Source organism: Hippocampus bargibanti, linkage group LG09 (assembly GCF_051943395.1).
Source record: "Hippocampus bargibanti isolate YZ-2025 linkage group LG09, ASM5194339v1, whole genome shotgun sequence".
Lineage (NCBI taxonomy): Eukaryota > Metazoa > Chordata > Actinopteri > Syngnathiformes > Syngnathidae > Hippocampus > Hippocampus bargibanti.
The window spans coordinates 17,400,220-17,416,207 of NC_142742.1; the positions used below are offsets into that span (position 1 = coordinate 17,400,220).

The following is a 15,988-nucleotide window of genomic DNA, read 5'->3' on the forward strand; positions in this document are numbered from 1 at the left end:
TTCACGATCATTCAGATGAATGAGGAGGACGTCGCCGCAACTGTCCCACACACTACATTGATCCGGTGACAACAGTAAAGGATTATTATTATCATCATCGCCATCACAACCTGCTTTCTCCGCAAAGAACCGAGACGGTAAGCACCGATTTAGTTTCATTTTACCCCGTAAACGATGGTGAGGTGGACGGCTTGCGTGGGTGCTGTCAACCCCCCTCGACTGTGCCCTCATCAGCCGGGGAGGTAGCGGCGAGGCTGCCATCGGCGTGGAGGTTGCACACGTTTGAGGGCTTTGTTGCAAGGAAATATTAGCGTGACAGTCATTTTACGTTTTCACATCCCACTCACACCACCTTTGTGTCGTTAAAAAAAGAAATGCATGCGTTGTGGACGCTGTTACGCGACATCTGTTTGAAGCTTGTGAAAAATCAAGCCAACGATAGCTCCCAGCGAGCACCAGTCGTTAAAAAACGTCGTTTGGCGTCAGGATAGATGCTACCTCAATGTTTTTTATTTATTTATAGGTTACACGGTTACAGTGACAGTTTAGTCTTTTCACATGTGTGCTAAAATGCCAACGAGCGTCCTTTACATGGATACTCAATGTTTTTTTTCTAATTGACGTATAAATTGTAAATTGCCGCTTGTGCGGTTAGGTACCCATAGAGGACGCTATATCTCCTTATTCATTCATGTCTGAAATGTATACGTCAGACCTTGTTTTATACGTGTATACGTGTATACGCGTGTATATGTGTGTGTACGTATCCTTGTTTAGACTTTTTTGTTACATTTTTTAGTGTTTTGATCATGCAAGTCAAACAATTGTCAAGCACTCAGCAATGCCAGTGCTTCATCTTAATATTTAGTGGTATTATTTTTGTAAATGTCATATCTTCCAGTTACACACTTGGTAACACTTGGAACGCACACACACACACACACACACACACACACACACACACACACACACACACACACACACACACACACACACACACACACACACACACACACACACACACACACACACACGCACGCACACACACACACACACACACACACACACACACACACACACACACACACACACACACACACACACACACACACACACACACACACACACACACACACACTCGATTATTGTTTTATTTCAATTAGTTTATCATCAGTGTTTTTAAATAAACGAAAGCTTGACACACAATCCTACTTCATCCTATCACCATGAGATGTTTGGCTTTTATCTGCTTTATTTTCTTTTGCATGCGCGGAGAGATACATTTGCTTCACTTTGTTGTGCTGTGGTTGTCATCCACTGAGGATGCTGAATAGATATACAGCTAAATAGATGGACAGACAAACAATGTATTCATCTCCAATGTGAAAAGTCATTAAATAAAATTTACAAATCCTTCTGTGTTGTTTCACTTTTTGGTTTTAGTTGTGTTGTTGATGGATGGGCAGCATATCTGAACTCTCTGTTTTAATTCCTTGCTGTATGGCGTTTGCATGTCCTCACCATGCTTGGGTGGGTTTTTTCCTGGCACTGTGGCTTCCTCGCACATTCCAAAAACATGCTTCTCGGGTTAAGTCAAGGCACCAGAATTTCTCATATTGGTGTGAATGTGGATGTTGTTTTTGTTTTACAGTATGTGGCCAGCCAGCAGTGTACTATATATTTCACCGAAAGTCCACCGGATTCGCTTCCAATTGGCCTAAGGGAAGGAACACTGCCTACCCCTTGATAAGATGTGTTCTTAGCATTTAATGTATTATTTTTTTCTAAATCTGATGGACTAAAATTTTAAAAATAAAATATTTATACATTATTATACATTATTATACATTATTATACATTATTATACATTATACATTTTAACAGCTTCTTCCCCCAAGCCATTAACTCTTTGAACTCTTTGAACTCTTTGAACTCTTTGAACTCTTTGAACTCTTTGAACAGTAGCCCAAATGGAACTGTATAACGCCACTTAGCAATTTTTTGATGATGATACTAGTGCACCATGTTCTACCAGAAATAAATTCCTTGTGTGTTCTACATACTTGGCAATAAAGATGATTCTGATATGAAAGTGGTAAAACTAATATTTCATGCGCATTTAATCAGTTGTGAGAAACAGTCCCAAATTAAGAAATAATTGTTCCTCATCATATCAGGTATGCCATTATTATTAGCACCCTGGATGTTCATACCTTCTACAAATCACCTTTGTAAACAAAACAGCACCTTATCTTCCCCTATAATGTTTCACAAAATGGAAGAATTATAAAAAAATAACGTGGAATCTTCACCCATTTCCTTTTTGCACAATCTTTCGAAACTACCCAGCGGCCCGCTCCTCTGCTCTGCACTCAACTCTTAGTCACTCCACTAATTTTAAATAGGGTTGAGGTCTGGGGACTGACAGGCCTACGGGCAGAGATCGAATCTTTTTCTGGTAAACCATGACTATAATTTTCAGTATGAAAGTATGCATCTACAACAAAAATGAAATTAATTTTAAGGATTTACCACATTTTAACCCGGCATGTCAATAGTTATTGAGGGCACTGTCAGTGGCATAGAAAATGGATGGATGGGTGGTTTTACAGTGGTCCCCAACCTTTTTTGCGCCACGGACCGGTTTAATGTCAGACAATATTTTCACGGACCAGCGGCTAAATACAATAAAATTATACGACAGGGATGGAAACTGGTTTTTTTTTCTTTCTGTATTTTTATCCAACTTTATAAGCAGAGTCCTGGTAACATCGCGCCAACAACATATGTAACATCGTCTCTGCCCCTTAACGCTCTATGGTCACCATGGTAATGTTTAAACGTGCCTTCAAAATAAGATACATTGTAGCCGTTGAAGAAAGAGCACAGACGACTGAATGTGGAGACGTGTTTATTCCAACGGCTAACAACTGGATCTAAGTCAAACAGAAAATGCAGTCAAATATATGTGACATAAATCCCATGCACCTGCTGGGTGAGATGCCTGGTCCTAGTGCCCACCACAACACCACAAAAACAAGTACAAAGTGCATGAAAAATACAACTCACTGCAACTGAATCAGTGGGACCCCTGCGCTTGTTTCTCTGCAACGAGACGGTCCCATCTAAGGCTAATGGGAGACAATGACACCCGAAGTGTCTTGCTTATGTCCAGTCTACTCCGTAGTTTTGTTTTTGTTGCTGTTACAGCAGAAAAACTTGCTTCACACAAATAAAATGTCAGAAACGGCAACAGGGTTTTCAGTGCTGTTGTGGTGATCTCGGGTATTCTGTCATCACTTTAATCCAAAAACACCGGCAGAGTTGTTGTCTCAAACATAATTTTGAGTCCGCCATCATTTGCTAACTCCAGCAGTTGTTCTTCCTCTTGCATAGGCATGCTGGATTCACCTGGTTTGATGACAAATGGGTTGCGGATCAATTCCTTGGCAGTTTGTCAATGAAGGCTCGGGCTCAGTCTTTTCCAAAAACCCCACCAATGTTTGAAACATGTCAAATACACTGCTATTCACGCGCCGTCCCCACAAATCCAGTTTGGCTTTAAATGCAGCTACTTTATCAGCCAACTTGAAGACAGTTGTCATTTTCCCCTGAAGTGACAGATTGAGTTCATGGAGCAGGTTGAATATGTCGCACAAGTAAGCGAGCTTTGCCACCCATTCCTCGTCATGGAAATGCGCTGCAAGCAGTGACTTTTCATTTTCCAAAATAAAACATAGTTCAGACTCAGATAATAAATAAAGCGGAAATTATGTAAATTATTTATTCTTTCTGCGCGGCCCGGTAGTAAATGACCCACGGACCGGGACCGGTCCGCGGCCCGGGGGTTGGGGACCCCTGACCTAGAACAATGCATATGTTGTTCACGTCCGGATTCATTCGATTCTCTCAGTATTCCTAATGTTGTGGCTGAGAAATGTAAGATGGGTGTTTTTTTTCCTTACAGTGGTCACTGATGTGTTTCAGAGTCTAATTTATTTGCTTGTTTCTAAAACAAACAACCAAAAAAAACACTGTATTCATGTTACACTAGTTGTTTACCTACTTGCAGGCCTCCATAGCTCTTAAAACACAATCTGTAAATCAAAGAGGATGGTTCGGTATCGAGCCATTTAATCCCTCAGAACATCTGGCAGCGATGCAGCAATGTGTGTTGTGGCTCAGCTGATCAGGATTTACCAGCAGTGCCCCATGTCAAGTGCAACGTTGTCCCCTCCTCCTGCTCACCCACACAGCTTTGCAGTTAGCACCTGGCGCATTGTACCTAATGGGTCAAGACTATGTTGCTTGCAGTGGTGGGCCGTCAGGGCCAGCAAGGCCTTCTCTGCTGGCCTAACATAATCAGACATCATTATCATAATTATAATAAAAGTCAATTTCATTAAAAAAGTATTTTTTCTAAATATATATAATTATTCTACATATTGTTTTCTTGATGTTATATTATATCCATTTGGTTATGCTCCTTTCAGTGTTGTAGTTTTAGGGCAGAGTTTTTAAATCCAATCAGAATTCAGCTAGTTTGTGTCGCCAGGCTGTATGTAATCTGACCAACGCCTTCAGAATCAACAGGTAGGGCGTCTGTGCGCTGTACATGAACGGGTACATGTAGTTGATATATAGTTGTGATAGCCAATCAGATCACGAGTTGGCACAGTAAGGCCAGCTAGAGAACTCACTTTACCTCAGCCCTCAGCGGAGGCAGCGCTATGCAAATCAACCAAACTGACAACAGATCAGACCCGGAAACTTTAGCAGAAAAACTAAGTATATCTACTCGCTTTTTTAACCCACAATGGCTGAAGGAGAGGACAACTCGCTGTCGCATGTAGGTAAGCCTATTCTCAAGAACAAATGAAAAAGATTTGTTTACTTTTATTTTCAACAAATATTTCGTTTTGTGAACGTCTTGTTGTTTTTCTTTATTTATAATTTAGCGTAAAATCTTGTTAACGATTGCATATTCTTGGTGGACTTCATAAAACTTTGTGGACAAATTATTTTAAATTTCCTTTTATTTTTAAGTGTTTGCAGTATCACGTATAATGACAAGTTCTAATTGCTGATGCAGATATATTGATGTGTAATTGCTCCGGAAAATAGCCTGTGTTGTACACGATTAAGGTGATGCCACGCCCAGTACTGCGTGCGTGTGCTTTTGTAAATGATATCTCCAGCCGTTGTGTCATAAATTATGGTATTACGAGGGCTATTTGTTCAAGTCGGACTAAGCAGGACTTCACTGAAGGCCTAGGTGTGAAATGCACGTCACTGGTTGCTTGTGAGTGTCATGTGAAGAGACATGGTGATCCTCATATTTAGTTTGGTTAGAACAGATCAAGGCTCAGAAATTGCATTTTGTTAATCTTTTTTATCCTACTTTTTAAAAGGCAGGCCACTTAATGCCACATGATTGTATAAATGGGTCTGTGTGTAAAACAAATATCAGGACTTTGTAAAACTAATTCTATGCATTTTTTATTGCTACATTCACCGTGCCCATTAAATTTTAATATATTTTTTGGAAGGAAGCAAGCATTGCAATTATTTCTGAAGCTGCTTTGACACAGTGTTTTGTCATATATTGTCAGAAAATGGTGTCCAATTAAAAAAAAAAGTATATTCACGGCTTTACTCGTGTCCAGTTGAAGGACAACCGACGTCACTTTTTGTTTCCTAACTGACATCAGAAAAACGTTTTATAGCATCTAAATTACCCAAAACATGCAATATGATATTTTTATTCAAATGCAAAACACCAATAAACATGACTTAAAGTGTCCAAAATCTGCAAAAAATTGAGCTGCGAATTGGGCATTTTCAGAAACTCCCGCCCTCAGTTCGTGACGTCAGGCCAAGACGTCTTGCATTGCTGGATAATCAAAACACTGGCTTCAGATTCGGAGAATATGCTTTCTTGTTACACATCCAGTTATGAATATAATTCAAATAGTTCTGAAGAAGAAAGCATACATGTTTGCAATCGATTAATGAATTTATTCCGTGTCATTTTGAGGCATCAGGGGTGGGAAATGTCGCACCCAAGGGAGGCAGAAAATGGCGACAAAGCCGTGTAGAATTAGTCAGCCCGTTTCCACAGGCTGCTAAATTCCTTCTATGGAGCTTGGTCGCCCTCTTCTGGCGTTTTTTTTTTGTGTAACACAAGGTTTTCAGACCAAACAAGTACAGCAAAATACATTGACATGATGGAAGGACTGCTACAATGTGTCTTTTTTTTCGGTCAGGGGCGTTCCTTTAGTGACATCACGTACAGACTCGTCACCAACTCAAATACAAGACTTCCTGAATATTCAGTGTGAGTTTTAAAACGTAAAATATAGCTATATGCGGTGGAATCTTTGTAAAATTCGCTCAGTAGAAGTCATTTGAAGCCATTTTACAAATTATGGACACAACTTGTCCGGAGACGTCGGTTGTCCTTTAAGTCTGTGCAAATATCCAAGTGATCAGCCCAATATTTTGGATTTTAGTGACATTAAATGTACCAACCAATGTGGAATAGCCATTATCACCTCCATAAAATTGAAAATGTTGTAGTGATTATTTTGGTTCACGTTTGAATGGGCAAGATTAGGTATGTGCATCTGAATTGTGGTGGGGATTGTTTTTCAGACATCGTTTAGTTAGTGACAGCTAACAGGCTAACAGCACTGCCACTGTCAGGGCAGAAATGCATGTTCAACTACAAAGACAGCCAAAGTTAATAGTTATCTTAGACCATTGAAATGGTAATTTTGTATTGTTTCACGAACTAAATACCAACTGCTATCTGGACTGTGGCAGTGGTCTTCGCCTTTTACCTGCAAGGGGATAATGGCGGTTGGACTCGAAGAAAAGTTTTGTTTCACTAAATGTCTAAAAGGGGTGATTCATCACTTTCAAATTCACACAATAATATGTATATTCATACCCATGTCAACTTCAATCTGAATATATATATATATATATATATATATATATATATATATATATATATATATATATATATATATATATATATATATATATATATATATATATATATACTGCGATTGGCTGGCAACCAATTCAGGGTGTTCCCCGCCTCGTGCCCGAAGACAGCTGAGATAGGCTCCAGCATCCCCCGCGACCCTAATGAGGAATAAGCGGTACGGAAAATGATATATATATATATATATATATATATATATATATATATATATATATATATATATATATATATATATATATATATATATATATATATATATATATATATTGGGAGGGCATTTTGTTTTATAATGTGTTGCAGAAAAGGAATGCTATATCAATGTTTTGTAACCAAAGCTGCTAATGTGTATGTGTTAGCCACGTGAAGCATTTGAATCTTCAACACTGTAAAACTATACATATGAATTGCCTCCCAATTCATCTGGAGCAGCTGTTGCAGCAGTTTGGCAGGAGTATTGTTAGGTCCAATGTTTTGATTAGCAAGCGCAATCCTCGTCCAGCTACCTGTGCGTTTCCGAATGGATGGAGGAAAGGAAAATACAGTAGGTCTGGTCCAAGAGTAACAAGGTCCTTTGGCTGACATGGGCTGCTTCTGACTGGTATCTTGCCTTTCTGACTGAAAAGGACATAGAGAGGTGTGTTGTGTGTACATTACTGGGGAGGAAAGAGGACTTTAAAGGTTTCAGACAACACAGTGGCATAGTATCAGCTTTTCTCCCACTGGGCAGGGAGGAGTGGACCTGGCTCATTATTCAGTCATTATTACGCAAACTAATGTACTTCACTACACGTTGGTTTTGTTCAACAGGTGTAGTGTAATCGCTTAATGCTTTTTAAAGTAACAAGAACGCTGTGAGGAACAACTACCATTCAATAAAACAATATGTTTTCTCTTGTGTGGCTGTTTATTACACAACGTTGAAAAGCAAACATGTTTTTCTCACCATTCCATTCCTATACAGGAAGCATGACAAAATAAAAGTGTAGTACAAAAAAGGTTTCCACTGAACAGTCTAGTTTCATCCGATTTTGGATTGATCAATTGTGACCATGCTTGTGTTTCCTGCATTGGTTGTGTCGGTGTGATGTTTATGACTACATCCGCTATGAAGACAACATTACAACAGCAATGGCCCATTTAACTTATTAACACAAGCGTACATTTTTCTGTTATAATCCAATGTAATTATGTCTTCTTCTTCTCTTACAATTATTATTATGTAGGTTATGCTCCATTGTTATCATGGAATTTACTGTTCTTTGTCAACCAATGAACAGCTTTGTGTACATGCCCCATCCTACACAAATTTAACAATGTTAACACAAAAACTGTATCATGGAGAAGCCAACTCTTGTTTTCCTTTCGGCTTTTCCCTTCAAGGGAACACCACAGCAAATCAGTGCCCTCCATCTTTAGAGGTTTGATCCGCATGGAGAAGCCAACCATTATTAAATACTATGATGTGGGCTGGGGCCATAATGTGTAGCGAGAAATCTGGACCACTCATTAAGCTTTAAAGGTGTAATACACTCATTGTGCAGTCAAGGTTAAATATGTGAACACACAGTTGAGGTTTCCCATAAAAAATATTTGGCACAAGGAGTTTCGGATTGTATTCGAGACAATAGGCGATGTAGGCAAAATATGACTTGTCTCTTGCAGACGCTGATCATCAAGAATCCCCATGTCGTTAACTTCTTCATTAGTCACAGTATGTGCCAATGACCTTTTCCCAGGTTCAGTCTGCTCTTCTGTGAAGGCTGCTTGCATGCTTACCGCAATTTCTGGCAAGGGGTTTAAGGGAGAAGTCTGGGAGTAATTAGCTGTTAAGGCATAATCTTATTCCAGACAGCACATGTTGTCTATTAAAAGTGATCACCCTGCAACCAATCCACCCACCCCCACAAATGCCCTATGTAACCATCTCCTACCTTTCTTTAGTCATAGATGGTATTTATGACCTCCTGTCCTAACCGAACCCCAAATACACTGACTTTAGCTTTGTATACTCACCTAAAATAGAGAACTGGACTGTCCTGAATTTTTGTTGTTGTTGCTTGAAGCAATCATAATTCTGGCGCCATGAAATATATTCCCATAACGTGTAGTTGCAATATATGAACACAAATACTGTATCGGGTGCCCTCCGATTGTCTGACAACAGATTCAGGGTGTACTCCACCTACTGCCTGAAGACAGTTGGTATAGCCTGCGGCATGCTGTGTGACCTCCGTGAGGATATGCGGATCAGAAAAAGGATAAAACGATGAATGGATTTTTTCAAATAAATGTAATTTGAGGCTATTTCATCTGGTTTGACCATGATTAATCAATTTGCAGGTTTGGTTGATGGAAAGCTGCAACTGCATGTTCTGGTCTGTTGCTTATAGACAGTGGAAAAGTTGTTCTATGCTCAGCCACACCTCAGTTTGAGAAGGAAGTACTGCAATCCAAGAATGTCTGATTGGGCAATGACCTCTTGGCATCAAATGAGAATGTGGTTGAACCAGCCAAGAAGTTGAATCTGAACATTCGGCATATGTCTCAGTCTATTGTTGAAGTGAAATGACGGTTCTTCGTGCAACTTTATGATCCGCTACAATATGTCGAGACTTAATCCAACCCGTATCCTGTTTGTTGTGCAACAGTCTTATTTTGGTTTATTTTGATCACCCGTCTTATTCCAGATGTGTTAAAACAATTTCCAGACTGTGAGGTCAATTATATTACAATCAATCGTGGTTATTGTGTCATAGACCAGAGACCTTGCAACCTGCTCTTTGTCATTCATGACATTTCATTGTTAGCAAGGCTTTTGCACATTAAGGCCTCTGCTGTGTTTTTGAAAACAGGCTGATGGATGGTGGATGAATACCTCACAGCATGTTGCCACTCTGTGATATATATTTTTGTGTCACCAGGCCTGTGTTCAGACTTTATGGGATTTGTAGCCACAGTAGAATTTGCATTCTGCATTCAGGATTGGTAGGACACCGATTTGCTGTGGCGACCCCTTCAAGGGAAAAGCCGAAAGGAAAACAAGATTCAGGATTGGTATCCTCTCTCATTAATTATATATTGTTTGTATACTTCAGAGCCACATTCAACATCATCATCCCTGAACTCCTCCAAGCTTCCCCTTCTTAGTGTCTCTCCTGCTATTAGCCAGTGGATGAACAGCTTCCCAATGGTCAGGACACAGCAGGTGTGTTACATGGAATCCAAAATGTTATTTTTCTTGTATTTGCCTCTTGCTGTGATACCTCAAGTATCAATTGGATTGGCTATTGTGAATTGTATATTATTGGTCTTTTTGGGTGGCTTAAACTTACAGGTAACCAGCCACTCCGTACACACTTCAGTACTTTCCTCCTAATACGATTTAAGAGAAAAACATTGCTCATTGATAAAGTTGTTTGACCAATATTTGCCCCATGCACTTTTTCATGCCGTTTCAAACTGCTCTATAACAAATTTTTAATTGATTAGTGAGTGCAATGTAATCCAGTACAAAATTAGATGTTAGATGGGGAGACTTGACCAGCTTGGATTCATTTTATATTTATTATTATTTACACGACAGTTTGTTGCCAGGAAGAGTTAATGGAGTGGTTATACATGCCCCAAAGACAATAACAATAGGCATATGCCAGCCATTGCCACACTAATCTGCTTGTATGACAAACTTGTGACTAACACAACCATGTCGCCAGGCAGGAAGCCTTCATTTAAATTAAGTTAAACTTGCATGCATACCGAAATTTTTGTCTACTCCGAATTAAATATACAATGCATATTGGCAGGAAAGAAAGCTTCTGCCCCTCAACATGTCAAAATTGCACCATGCTGTACTGTTTGTCTTAAAGTATCTACAGTCTACACTCTTCACATTGTGTTTCTTCTCCCTTTTTTTCCACCCTTGCTTCACTTGAACTTGCACATTTTCACCTCCAGCTCACAGTTCACAGCTTACATGTGTTGTCCAGGTCCCTTGTCTCCATGCAATTAGAAGTCTATCAATAGGGTACAGCATGAAGTATGAGACCAGAGCATCAATTCTTAGGCTTGTGCCCTAATACTGAGCTAATAATGCCCTGAGTTACAGATAAAGGGCCGTAGTGGTAGAAGCAATGAGAAGGATTTGGTGGTGGACAGATTGGGGGGCTTCATTTGGGACATGTGCGTTTGATATTTTGCTGAGCACAAAGCAGCTCTTTCACTTGGGAAATGGGGCACATATGGAATAGTTTATCAAAACTCCATAACGTCAACTCCAGAGTGTTCTCTTGCCAACAGGTTCCTCTTCACTTACACATCTCGAATTTAGTGTGCCAATAATCTACTTTCTGCATCACGAATCAATGTTATCTGAAGGTGAACCCCAACCAATGATAGTTTCACATTTTATTTTATGCTCTTAAATCTTCCTCTATGATTCTTGTTCATATTCATAAGTTGGTTCGATGGACCTTCACTTTTACAATCAAATTACAACTTGGTGTGCTCCTTCAAAGTGGATCTTTGTTGAATACTGAACATCATTCTGGTGTTTTCACATGGAAAGAGCATGCATTTGGCATTAATTGCATATGGCGCCCAAAAACTATTTTACTTATATTTATGTGACCGAGAACTCGAGGTCCAATAGTTTACTCCGTGTCAAATTCTAGCAGACCTATTTCAATGCTCTCACTGTGTGCCTGTATGACATCAGCTTGAAAGATTGTCTACTAAACTGCACAGCTGGGTGTAGATAACAGAGCAGCTTGGATGTTTATTTCTTGTCTTTCTGCATTCCTGCTTCTTATTTATAATATCCAGTATGGCGAAGAGGCGGTGGGGGAGGGGGGGGGTTACTTCTATAAAAGGAAGTTTGAAGACTTTCGCTGTCCCACTGGAAACAAGGCATGCATTTTTTTTATCAAGATGTAATCTCTTCAGAAAGGTTGTAGTCAGCATGGAGAAAGCGTGATCTTGTATCCGCTGTCCTTCACTTTATAGTCCCAAAGCATAAATATCTACACAGCTGACTCTATCTGAATTCTTGTACAATGTGCAGAGTTCTTTGACTAGATTGAATGACCGTCTGTAACAAGTTTCAAAATTTGAATCCTAAGGGAATGCATCAAAACGGGAGACAGAGAGAGAGAGAGAGAGAGAGAGAGAGAGAGAGAGAGAGAGAGAGAGAGAGAGAGAGAGAGAGAGAGAGTATATATACAGTATATAAAATTTGCATTTTCAAACGTTTTTGATCAAGTTTTCAGGGCCATAGGGCTATAGGGCCACAGGTTACCGACCCTCGGGTTAATGATATCCTGAGTCATTGAGGAGACAAAAAGTAATTCATTGTGTTTTACCCATGAACATTGTGGATGTGAGCCTATTGTTTTTATTATGGGTTTTTAAGCTTTTAATGTTTTTGTCCTTTTATTTATTGACTGACTCACCTAATATATGAAGATAATAATTAGTTATTTTTACACTATCCATCTACAAGACAGTGTGAGCCGATGACTGAGCATGAACTTGTTTGGCCCTTGTTATTTTAACTGCCGGGCCTTCCTCATTCCACACTCCCTTCCTTTCTGTCTCCTCGGTCCCTTTTGCTGCCCTTCATGAATCTGTTTGTGTGTTTGATTGTGGGAAAATTTCCCAACATTCATGAGAGTTCCCTGCTCTCTGGACCGTCTTTTCCCTGGAGGCCCCTTTGACTCACTGAGACTGCGCCCCATCACTACTCTGGGACCCTTCTCCTAGCAACCCCTAGTGGTAGCAGAAGTGGCAGAATTCTTCTTTTGAGGCCAACTGCTTTCATTTCCACTCAGGAGATTCCAAAATGCTATTCATCTATTCAGGAGTAGATTACTTATCTCTCTCCACAATGCGATATATAGTCTTGAAAAACTCTCTTCCAATTAATGACTTCAATAGATTGATGTACATTAGGTACACTGTTGTTTTTGGGTGAATCCATGCAGAGCACGTCTTTCCTTCAAAGCTAGATCTTCAGTCTGAAGCCAAAATGTATGGTGAGTAACTGAGATTTGATGTTTGTGCCATCTACGCTGCTTGTATTTCCTTACCGTCCAGTCTTGCAGTCACTGCATTTGTAGGTTAATTTTATAGAATTGGTTCTCTTTAACTTTCTGTAACATAGTGCAAGTCGGCTGATCAACAAACACATGTTGCAGTTCAAAGAAGGGTAAAATGCCCTTTACTGTCTTTGACTGGCTCACGCCCAAGACCTAAGATGTCAATCGCATTCAATGTCAATTCATTGTGTTTGAGCAATGAGATGGATGAGTGAACGCAGGTGGGGATCTCAAAAATGATGACAAACGGGTCTCTCTTTAGGCTATCGAGTAACCAAACTGAAGAACATGGATATGAATACTGGACCTGAGCCATGGATCCTTCATCACTGCTACATTTTTTTCCCTCCCAGGAGCTCCTTTTGACCAAGTGAAGGACCGTGTGGTTGGAAACAGCTAAAGCATTCAGAGGCCTTATGAATAGAAGCCTGTCTCTAGAGAGCTTTACTAAAATGGGTTCTTTTGCTTTTATCCTGTTGAAGAGGCAGATTGAGCTCTCACAGGCTCACTTCAAATGGACTGTTGAAAGGCAAGGTGTTTATGTGTACTGCATTATAACACACCATTTTCCAGTTTTAGCATCTGTTGGTGTTCTCCATCATCTCGAAGCACCGTAAGGCCATTCTCTCAACCTTTACATTGTGCATAATAAAGCCCCAAACCGTTGTTTCCTTTCACTGCTTGGTGGAACCGAGCTCATGTTCCCTTTTTGATCAACCACAAACACAATATTTTATGTACATTTAAAGTCATATTTCCATTTGTCACTGCTTGATGGAACTGAGCTCATGTTCCCTCTTTGAACACCCACAAATACAAGATATTACATCCATTTAAAGTCATATTTCCATTTTTAAGCTTTTGGAGATATGAAGGAGGAATGTGTGAGCGGGCAAATCTGTTAAAACTGTTGTTATTCTCCTATGATGAACACTCCTGTATTCATAGAGTCGTTAATCACGAAAGAGTCCCAAAGGGCTTCACCAACCCGCAATTTGAATAATATTAACACCATCCCTCCCATCTTAACCCGACAGGAGGGCGAGGAAGAGTTTGGGTGACATTTGGGAGACAGTTAGCCATCTTTCCATTGTTACTCAGATATAGAGTCGATGTTCACTGTTGTAGTACAGAAAGATAAAAAACCTGTCCTTTAACATGTCCCGGACCGTAGTGAAAATGAATAAGGAAAAATACAAATCCTGTGCCGATGCACTCGCACTGTATCGGTTCCATTTTGCAGGTCAGACACCTTAATACTCGCCGCACATCTCTCTTGAGATTTTTTTTAACCCCAATTCAATAATCCTCCTCCCGTTTTCTGCTGTACCGTCCCAATTCATTGAAGAAATGAAAAATCTGAGTCATGCCCATCCCGTGGGAATTATGTTAGATTTCTAAAAATGAATCTCACCCTCTACTCAGTAGATCTTTGCATCATGGAGTGTAGAGTTTTGTTCTTATAATTTTACTCCCTGATCATATAAATCAGGGAACTATTCCCTATTAGCAGTTAGGAAGTGTGTGGATAAACAACCACCCCTATCAAGTGGCACACAAAGCAATGACCCCACCATGTCTGGTCTTTGGAACTAGAGAGAAAACAGTTTTTTTTCCCCGATTTCTTGGTCTCTGTTCCTGAAGGGATGAGCAGCACCCTCAAGCCCCGTCACTGACGAAACAAAATTTCATTTGTCTTCATGGATAACACCACCCGTCGGCTCATGTTGTGCTGGTGACCATGTCGTGTTGCATTTTCTAATTTTGTTTGGTGTGATCTAGAATGTTTCTATTGGCACTCTAACTTGTTGTTTTAGAGTCCTACACATGTGTTGAAAAGTTCGTTCTCCTAACAATGGAATGATAGAGAGATGATTAACCCAAAGGCCAGAACACGGTCTTCCAAACCATCTGACTCAGTGCAAGCATCAAAGCTCCAAGAGGTGGATTTATTTGGGTCGCTTTTGTTGTGTCTTCGTCTTTTCCAACACATGCACAAATGTGTCCCTTCCATACAATCTAAATAGTTCCCCTCAAGCTGTGAGCCATAAAAATGGCTGAATGTTTTTTAAAGTCTGTCCTTGCCAAATAACTTCACATTGTGTGACAGCTGCATGGATTAGCAGTGCCACGTTGCATGAGCAGACTGAATGATATTTGGATTGTTGGAGAAAGCCAAAACGGATGAAGGTCAGTGGAGTGGCAGGAATGTGAACCAAAAGGGAGAATTGCCCTTGATCATGTGTATTTGACTTCATGCAAACAAAAGGGGGTGGTTCAGCCGCATTAAGACAGGCCTCATTGCAGACCGAAATCCAACTTTGTAAACCGATGAACGACGCACCAACAGATCCACTGCAATAACCAATGCTAGCTATAATGTGTATGATTCCTAAATCTCAAATTAGGGAGATTGAATGGTATTTCACTGAACAATTTAATGTGGTCAAATGATACTAAGGGCTATGAATGTAGTACTTGAGGCCTGTTCAAGTTTTAGTCATTGAGAATTTAACAAGATATTCCACTTGATTGGAGTGAATTACACGTATATTTAAAGGACAATCGACGTCTCTAGACAAGTTGTGTCCATAATTTGTAAAATGGCTTCAAATGACTTCTACTGATTGTATTTTACAAAGATTCAACCGCATATAGCTATATTTTACGTTTTAAGACCCACACTGAATATTCAGGAAGTCTTGTTTTTGAGTTGATGAAGAGTCCGTACGTGACGTCACTGAAGGAACGCCCCTGACCGAAAAAAAAGACACATTGTAGCAGTCATTCCATCACGTCAATGTATTTTGCTGTACTTGTTTGGTCTGAAAACCTTGTGTTGCACCAAAAAGCTGCCAGAAGAGGGCGACCAAGCTCTATGGAA

At 39.9% G+C, this 15,988-nt stretch overlaps 1 protein-coding gene across 3 annotated transcripts in view; it reads left to right on the top strand.

The window, feature by feature from the left end:
• The window catches only part of LOC148893856 (disheveled-associated activator of morphogenesis 2-like), a 92,768-nt gene continuing 76,780 nt past the window's right edge, over positions 1-15,988 (top strand). For 2 of the 3 annotated variants that reach the window (XM_089004584.1, XM_089004586.1), the window contains exon 1: positions 1-137. The gene's annotated coding sequence lies outside the window, so the exon portion shown is untranslated. The remainder of the gene's footprint in view (positions 138-15,988) is intronic. The other variant, XM_089004585.1, reaches the window with a different exon arrangement.